The sequence below is a fragment of the Rutidosis leptorrhynchoides genome, chromosome 1 (genome assembly GCF_046630445.1).
Source record: "Rutidosis leptorrhynchoides isolate AG116_Rl617_1_P2 chromosome 1, CSIRO_AGI_Rlap_v1, whole genome shotgun sequence".
In the NCBI taxonomy this organism is placed as follows: domain Eukaryota; kingdom Viridiplantae; phylum Streptophyta; class Magnoliopsida; order Asterales; family Asteraceae; genus Rutidosis; species Rutidosis leptorrhynchoides.
The window spans coordinates 349,935,325-349,945,198 of record NC_092333.1 but is presented as its reverse complement, the minus strand read 5'-3'; positions in this window follow the sequence as shown (position 1 = coordinate 349,945,198).

Here is a 9,874-nt window from a genome sequence, read left to right as displayed (position 1 = left end):
ATCCTACACGATTTCCTGTACTGCTAGATCCAAGGTTATTGTTGGTATGTAGCGCAGCCTGTACTGCAGCTATGTTTGAAGCTAGAAAAGTACGGAATTCCTCTTCATTCATATTCACGGTGTGTCAAGTAGTCGGTGCCATTTCCTTCAAAATAGTTAAATGGAACAAGTTAATCATACAGAATATTAAGAGTAGTTAATAGTATTTCGTAGCATAATATGAACTCATTTATAAAAGCTTTTTCTTCATATTAGCGTTTTATAAGTTTAAATTCGGGTAGTACCTACCCGTTAAGTTCATACTTAGTAGCTAATATACAATTCAACTACTACAATTCTATATGAAAAACTGATTATAATAATATTTCGCGTTCAAACTTTTATACAATATTTTACAAACTTACAATACCTCTTATTTTACATAAAGCATGAAATATAGCACACAATAACTTTGATACAAGATAGTTGTGAAGACAATTCTAGCTAGTACACAAGTCGTTTAGCAAAGGCAATAAAGACACGTAATTCATACGTCCAGAAACAAGTCATGCATTCTGGTTTTACTAGGACTACTTCCCATCCTTGGTCTTGTGCAACATAACCGTTATGGCCGTTGATAAGACAGCGTGTTGTAATGTCATCAAAGGGACGAGGGTTACGTAATGTCCAACAGTCCCGTAATAATCTAAAAACCTCATTTCTTACCCCAATTACCGACTCCGTCACTTGTGGAAACGTTTTGTTTAATAGTTGTAGCCCGATGTTCTTGTTCTCACTTTGGTGAGAAGCGAACATTACTAATCCGTAAGCATAACATGCTTCTTTATGTTGCATGTTAGCCGCTTTTCTAAATCACGAAGTCCAATATTCGGATATATTGAGTCAAAATAATTTCTTAACCCGTTGCGTAAAATAGCATTTGGGTTCCCCGCAATATATGCGTCAAAGTAAACACATCGTAACTTATGGGTTTCCCAATGTGATATCCCCCATCTTTCAAACGAAAGTCTCTTATAAACCAAGACATTCTTGGAACGTTCTTCGAATGTCTTACAAACTGATCTCGCCTTAAATAGTTGTGCCGAGGAATTCTGGCCGACTCTAGACAAGATTTCATCAATCATGTCTCCGGGTAGGTCTCTTAAAATATTGGGTTGTCTATCCATTTTGTGTTTTTAAACTGTAAAATAGACAAGAGTTAGATTCATAAAAAAAATACTTATTAATACAAGCAATTTTTTCATATATCATAAAGCATACGAACACTATATTACATATATTACACCACACGAATACAACTATCTTATTCCGACTCGCTCGTTTCTTCTTCTTCGGTTTTGGTTCGTTTTGCCAAGTTTCTAGGGATATATGATATTCCCCTAATACGAGCCGTCGTTGTCCACATTGGTTTAGAAAAACCTGGTGGTTTAGAGGTTCCCGGGTCATTGTTACAACTTAAGAACTTCGGGGGTTGACGATACATATAAAGTTCATCGGGGTTGGAATTAGATTTCTCTATTTTTATGCCCTTTCCCTTATTATTTTCTTTTGCCTTTTTAAATTCAGTTGGGGTAATTTCTATAACATCATCGGAATTCTCGTCGGAATCCGATTCATCGGAGAATTGGTAATCCTCCCAATATTTTGCTTCCTTGGCGGAAACACCATTGACCATAGTTAACCTTGGTCGGTTGGTTGAGGATTTTCTTTTACTTAACCGTTTTATTATTTCCCCCACCGGTTCTATTTCTTCATCCGGTTCCGATTCTTCTTCCGGTTCCGATTCTTCTTCCGGTTCCGACTCTTCTTCCGGTTCCTCTTCGGGAACTTGTGAATCAGTCCACAAATCATTCCAATTTACATTTGACTCTTCATTATTATTAGGTGAGTCAATGGGACTTGTTCTAGAGGTAGACATCTATCACATAATATCAAACACGTTAAGAGATTAATATATCACATAATATTCATATGTTAAAAATATATAGTTTCCAACAAAAATGTTAAGCAATCATTTTTAAAGAAAACACGGTCGAAGTCCAGACTCACTAATGCATCCTAACAAACTCGATAAGACACACTAATGCAAATTTTCTGGTTCTCTAAGACCAACGCTCTGATACCAACTGAAATGTCCCGTTCTTATTGATTAAAAACGTTCCATATTAATTGATTTCGTTGCGAGGTTTTGACCTCTATATGAGACGTTTTTCAAAGACTGCATTCATTTTTAAAACAAACCATAACCTTTATTTCATAGATAAAGGTTTTAAAAAGCTTTACGTAGATTATCAAATAATGATAATCTAAAATATCCTGTTTACACACTACCATTACATAATGGTTTACAATACAAATATGTTACAACAAAATAAGTTTCTTGAATGCAGTTTTTACACAATATCATACAAGCATGGACTCCAAATCTCGTCCTTATTTAAGTATGCGACAGCGGAAGCTCTTAATAATCACCTGAGAATAAACATGCTTAAAACGTCAACAAAAATGTTGGTGAGTTATAGGTTTAACCTATATATATCAAATCATAATAATAGACCACAAGATTTCATATTTCAATACACATCCCATACATAGAGATAAAAATCATTCATATGGTGAACACCTGGTAACCGACATTAACAAGATGCATATATAAGAATATCCCCATCATTCCGGGACACCCTTCGGATATAATATAAATTTCGAAGTACTAAAGCATCCAGTACTTTGGATGGGGTTTGTTAGGCCCAATAGATCTATCTTTAGGATTCGCGTCAATTAGGGTGTATGTTCCCTAATTCATAGATTACCAGACTTAATAAAAAGGGGCATATTCGATTTCGATAATTCAACCATAGAATGTAGTTTCACGTACTTGTGTCTATTTTGTAAATCATTTATAAAACCTGCATGTATTCTCATCCCAAAAATATTAGATTTTAAAAGTGGGACTATAACTCACTTTCACAGATTTTTACTTCGTCGAGAAGTAAGACTTGGCCACTGGTTGATTCACGAACCTATAACAATATATACATATATATCAAAGTATGTTCAAAATATATTTACAACACTTTTAATATATTTTGATGTTTTAAGTTTATTAAGTCAGCTGTCCTCGTTAGTAACCTACAACTAGTTGTCCACAGTTAGATGTACAGAAATAAATCGATAAATATTATCTTGAATCAATCCACGACCCAGTGTATACGTATCTCAGTATTGATCACAACTCAAACTATATATATTTTGGAATCAACCTCAACCCTGTATAGCTAACTCCAACATTCACATATAGAGTGTCTATGGTTGTTCCGAAATATATATAGATGTGTCGACATGATAGGTCGAAACATTGTATACGTGTCTATGGTATCTCAAGATTACATAATATACAATACAAGTTGATTAAGTTATGGTTGGAATAGATTTGTTACCAATTTTCACGTAGCTAAATGAGAAAAATTATCCAATCTTGTTTTACCCATAACTTCTTCATTTTAAATCCGTTTTGAGTGAATCAAATTGCTATGGTTTCATATTGAACTCTATTTTATGAATCTAAACAGAAAAGTATAGGTTTATAGTCGGAAAAATAAGTTACAAGTCGTTTTTGTAAAGTTAGTCATTTCAGTCGAAAGAACGACGTCTAGATGACCATTTTAGAAAACATACTTCCACTTTGAGTTTAACCATAATTTTTGGATATAGTTTCATGTTCATAATAAAAATCATTTTCCCAGAATAACAACTTTTAAATCAAAGTTTATCATAGTTTTTAATTAACTAACCCAAAACAGCCCGCGGTGTTACTACGACGGCGTAAATCCGGTTTTACGGTGTTTTTCGTGTTTCCAGGTTTTAAATCATTAAGTTAGCATATCATATAGATATAGAACATGTGTTTAGTTGATTTTAAAAGTCAAGTTAGAAGGATTAACTTTTATTTGCGAACAAGTTTAGAATTAACTAAACTATGTTCTAGTGATTACAAGTTTAAACCTTCGAATAAGATAGCTTTATATGTATGAATCGAATGATGTTATGAACATCATTACTACCTTAAGTTCCTTGGATAAACCTACTGGAAAAGAGAAAAGTGGATCTAGCTTCAATGGATCCTTGGATGGCTCGAAGTTCTTGAAGCAGAATCATGACACGAAAACAAGTTCAAGTAAGATCATCACTTGAAATAAGATTGTTATAGTTATAGAAATTGAACCAAAGTTTGAATATGATTATTACCTTGTATTAGAATGATAACCTACTGTAAGAAACAAAGATTTGTTGAGGTTGGATGATCACCTTACAAGATTGGAAGTGAGCTAGCAAACTTGAAAGTATTCTTGATTTTATGAAACTAGAACTTTTGGAATTTATGAAGAACACTTAGAACTTGAAGATAGAACTTGAGAGAGATCAATTAGATGAAGAAAATTGAAGAATAAAAGTGTTTGTAGGTGTTTTTGGTCGTTGGTGTATGGATTAGATATAAAGGATATGTAATTTTGTTTTCATGTAAATAAGTCATGAATGATTACTCATATTTTTGTAATTTTATGAGATATTTCATGCTAGTTGCCAAATGATGGTTCCCACATGTGTTAGGTGACTCACATGGGCTGCTAAGAGCTGATCATTGGAGTGTATATACCAATAGTACATACATCTAAAAGCTGTGTATTGTACGAGTACGAATACGGGTGCATACGAGTAGAATTGTTGATGAAACTGAACGAGGATGTAATTGTAAGCATTTTTGTTAAGTAGAAGTATTTTGATAAGTGTATTGAAGTCTTTCAAAAGTGTATAAATACATATTAAAACACTACATGTATATACATTTTAACTGAGTCGTTAAGTCATCGTTAGTCGTTACATGTAAGTGTTGTTTTGAAACCTTTAGGTTAACGATCTTGTTAAATGTTGTTAACCCAATGTTTATAATATCAAATGAGATTTTAAATTATTATATTATCATGATATTATCATGTATGAATATCTCTTAATATGATATATATACATTAAATGTCTTTACAACGATAATCGTTACATATATGTCTCGTTTAAAAATCATTAAGTTAGTAGTCTTGTTTTTACATATGTAGTTCATTGTTAATATACTTTATGATATGTTTTCTTATCATAGTATCATGTTAACTATATATATATATCCATATATATGTCATCATATAGTTTTTACAAGTTTTAACGTTCGTGAATCACCGATCAACTTGGGTGGTCAATTGTCTATATGAAACATATTTCAATTAATCAAGTCTTAACAAGTTTGATTGCTTAACATGTTGGAAACATTTAATCATGTAAATATCAATCTCAATTAATATATATAAACATGGAAAAGTTCGGGTCACTACAAGATAAACAGTTCATGCGGTGATAACACTAGAGCAGCGGGTGTCTACGGCAAGACTAGCATGACAGCGGAAGCAAATAACCTTAAGCACTTGAGAAAAACATGCTTAGAAACGTCAACACAAAGGTTGGTGAGCTATAGTTTAAGTATAACAGTATGTAAGGTAGGCCACGAGATTTCAGTGCTACAAAGAGCGTTTCAAAACAGTATGATAAAGTATATGTTAACCGTGGGCACTTGGTAACTAACTTAACGTTTATACCCCCTGAAAGTACACTTGGCAAGTGCGTATGTCTACGAAGTATTAAACACTCTTAAATGCTAGCGCGACTAGCCCGAGTGGGGATGTCAAACCCTATGGATCCATATCTAAGATTCGCGTTCACGGTTCAAAAACCAATGATTAAACGTTACCGAGCTAAAGGGAATGTTTATGCCGTTGTATAACCCACACATATATAAGTTTAAGTACTCGTGCCTAGTATGTAAAACATAAAATCCGCATGTATTCTCAGTTCCCAAAATAAGTTAAAGTAAAAAGGGAATGCTATAACTCACAATGAAAAAGTAGCGGTAAAGTATGACTCGGAAAGTAAGCAAGTAATGAAGGTTGTCCAAATGGGTCCTCAACCTAAGTCAAATAGTACTAATTCAGTAAATCGTCTGAATAGGTTTAAAATTATGTAAATAAGGTCTTAAAGGTCATCATCATTCATCATTAAACAAAAGGTGTAAAGTAAGTTTCGTTCATGAAAAGAGTTTAAAACAAAGGCTGAGTTCGGTCAGTCACCATGGCCTCTATACCTACTGAAATAAGATGAGACCAGTGGCCATGGCTCCGTCTATTAGTCCTTTAAGTGTGGTAAAAATTACAGAAGCAAACTCGTCTTCGTTTGACCGTGGCGACGGTCTAAGTGCGAGTAGGTCAGAATTTTCAGCACAACGTTAAATGGACATAGTGACGATCGGAGGGCCATAAATCCTAAACCGTAACTTGGATTATGATGAGTCCTATATGAAAAGTTATCTACTCAAACAGATATATCTTAAAATCATAATTACAGTAGCCCAGATCATACGGGTCAGACACAGAAACAGTAGAACAGTAGGGTCAGTAGGTTCCGGCGGTTCTTGGTGTTCGATGCTTATCATGGTTCTCATCCTTGATGCGTATAGCTTCAAATGTACAACTCGTTGATGTGTTTGAATCATTTTCACCAACGTTTGACCATCATAACCCAAGTTTAAGTATAAGACATGAAGCACAACTCACTTAAGTGTTGCAAGTGTTTTGATGAACCGAAGTTACATCAAAGTCTTAGATTCAACACATACATGAAATGTAAAAGTAATATTAACCAAGTTTTGACTATTATGACACAAGTGTAGGTCTAAAACATGTAGCACAACTTACTTAAGAGTTGTATGAAGTTTGATGAACCAAGGTTACATCAAAGTCTTAGATCTAACACACACATGAACTTTAAAACTAATAATAAGTTACAAACTTGAAAGTAAATTTATGAAATCAAGATCTTGAGTTGTAGAACATAGTTCTTAGTTTGATCTTGAAGATCCAAGACTTAAAAGTCTAGATCTAACATAAGTGTACAAAGTTATAATTTAAGAAAGCTTACTAACATGTTCTTGAACTTTTAAAGTTAACTCTAGTTCAAGAAAGTATGAGATCAAGACTAACTTGTAGTACTTGACCATTTAACCAACAACATGAAATTTAAGTGCATAATATGAAGTAACGAACTAAATAAACAAGTTAATAAGTCATGGTTGTTCATACTTTAAAGATTCAAGCCTAAGTCTTGATCTTTAGAAAGTAAACTTTAAGTTTACTTCATGAACTTCAAGTATGAGTTACAACACATGAACTTTCTTTCTTTAAACAAGTATCAAGTGGAGATCATAAACTAGAAAGTTTATGTCTTGTATGTTCTTGTTAGAACAAGATAGGTGAAGAATCAAACTAACAAGTTTGCTTCTTAGAAGATAATAAGTAAATAACAATAACAACAAGTAAGTAAGTAAACCATAAACATGAACAAGTAACTACAAGCAAATGATGATGATTATGGGATGTTCTTGCTATGGTTTTACAAGGAAAAAAAGAAAGGAACAAAAGCTTCAAGTTACTTACAAAAACTAGAGAGAAAAGAGAGAAACTTGGAAGTGTTTTTGTGTGTGTGTTTGAATGAGAGAAAACAAGAGAGTGAAGTAATGAAAAATGAAAACCAAAACTCCCTTGTAGGAGAGCTAGGCCGACGGTTTCTCAAGCATATTGGGGGAGGGAGTTGTTCCTTGGTCACTAGCATGAAAAGCCTTAAAAGTGTGGTTAATAGATGGCCATGCATGGGGATTATGGTAACTAGATTCTCATTTGAACAAAACTAGCTAGTTTCCATCTAAATAATACTTACAAGTGTAAGACATAGGCTAACTAGTCCAACTAAGAAGTAGGGTGGGCTTATAAGCCCATATTCAAGAGTCCATTTACATTAATCAAGTCCAAGTTCCATTAATTAACAAATAAATCCAATTAAAGCTCAAGTAACTAACTAATCACCATAGTTAATTAAAATGATTAATAAACCTTAATCATGAATGTAAATAATATGTGAAAATATTATTCGTGAAAGTTTCGTGTGTCACAAAGACGTTTCGGGCATTCAAAGTCATGTATGATCAATCATGGTAACATGTAAATGTAATAACATACATTCGTTTAAATCACAAGTATTATAATAACAATTATTAATAAATAAACGTTGGAAAATCCAAGGTCGGTACATTACCCACATGTTAAAGAAAAATTCGTCCCGAAATTTTAAGCTGGGGTAGATGGAGGAGTCGGGAAAAGGTGAGGATACTTCCGCATCATTTGATCCTCTCGCTCCCAGGTAAACTCAGGTCCTCGTTTGGCATTCCATCGTACTCATACAATCGGAATCTTGTTGCGTTTCAAAGTTTTGACCTCACGGTCCATAATTTCAACAGGCTCTTCCACGAAGTGGAGTTTGTCGTCAATCGTAAGTTCCTCAAGTGGTATGATAAGTTCGGGTGCAGCAAGACACTTCTTCAAGTTTGAAACGTGGAAGGTAGGATGAACTGAGCTCAGTTGTGCTGGTAGATCTAAATGGTAAGCAACGGGTCCAACACGTTCCAAGATTTCAAAAGGACCAATGTATCGTGGGTTTAACTTTCCACGTTTTCCAAAGCGAATCACACCCTTCCAAGGTGCAACCTTCAACATTACACGGTCACCAACGTTGAATTCAAAGTCCTTACGTTTAAGATCGGCATAACTCTTTTGGCGATCACGGGCAGTCTTAAGTCTAGCTTGAATCTGAGCAATCTTCTCCGTGGTTTCATGGACTACCTCGGGTCTGGTGATTTGCTTTTCACCTACTTCTGCCCAATAAATAGGAGATCAGCACTTGCAGCCATACAATGCTTCGAAAGGTGCAGCATTAATGCTAGAGTGATAACTGTTGTTGTAAGAAAATTTGGCGAGTGGCAAATGCCTTTCCCATGCCTTTCCGAAATCAATGACACATGCACGCAACATGTCCTCCAAGGTCTGAATCGTTCGTTCACTTTGTCCGTCAGTCTGTGGATGATACGCAGTACTCATGTCGAGACGAGTTCCCATGGCTTCTTGCAAAGAACGCCAAAATCTAGAGGCAAAACGGGGATCGCGATCTGAGATGATCGATAAAGGTACACCATGACGAGATACAACCTCTTTGATGTATAATTGAGCAAGTCTCTCCATTGTATCCGTCTCCTTCATAGCCAAGAAGTGTGCAGATTTGGTAAGACGGTCAACGATAACCCATATGGTATCGTATCCGCCCACCGTCTTTGGTAGCTTGGTGATGAAATCCATTGTGATCCTTTCCCACTTCCATTGCAGGATTTCCAGCTGTTGAAGCAACCCAGAGGGTCTCTGATGCTCGGCTTTAACTTTCGAGCAAGGTTAAACATTTACCAACATAGGTTGCAACGTCTTTCTTAAGATTCGGCCACCAATACTGTTCTTTAAGGTCGTGGTACATTTTGCCCGCTCCAGGATGAATCGAATATCTCGATTTGTGTGCTTCATCAAGTATAAGGTTCCGTAGATCTCTATAAAGAGGTACCCAAATTCTTCCGGCATAACATCGGAGTCCAGACTTCCTAACCTCAAATCGAGAGACAAGTATGTTCAAATGTTCGTGAGATATATTCTCCTCCTTGAGAGCCTCATCTTGGGCTACTCTGATCTAGCTGTTGAGGTTTGAATGAATGGTGATGTTCAGAGCCCTAACACGAAGAGGTGCCGTCCTCTCCTTTCGGCTTAAAGCGTCAGCTACAACATTGGCCTTACCAGGATGATAACGAAGTTCACAATCATAGTCGTTGAGTGTCTCGATCCATCGACGCTGTCTCATATTCAGTTGCTTCTGATCGAATATATGTTGGAGACTCTTATGATCGGTGAAG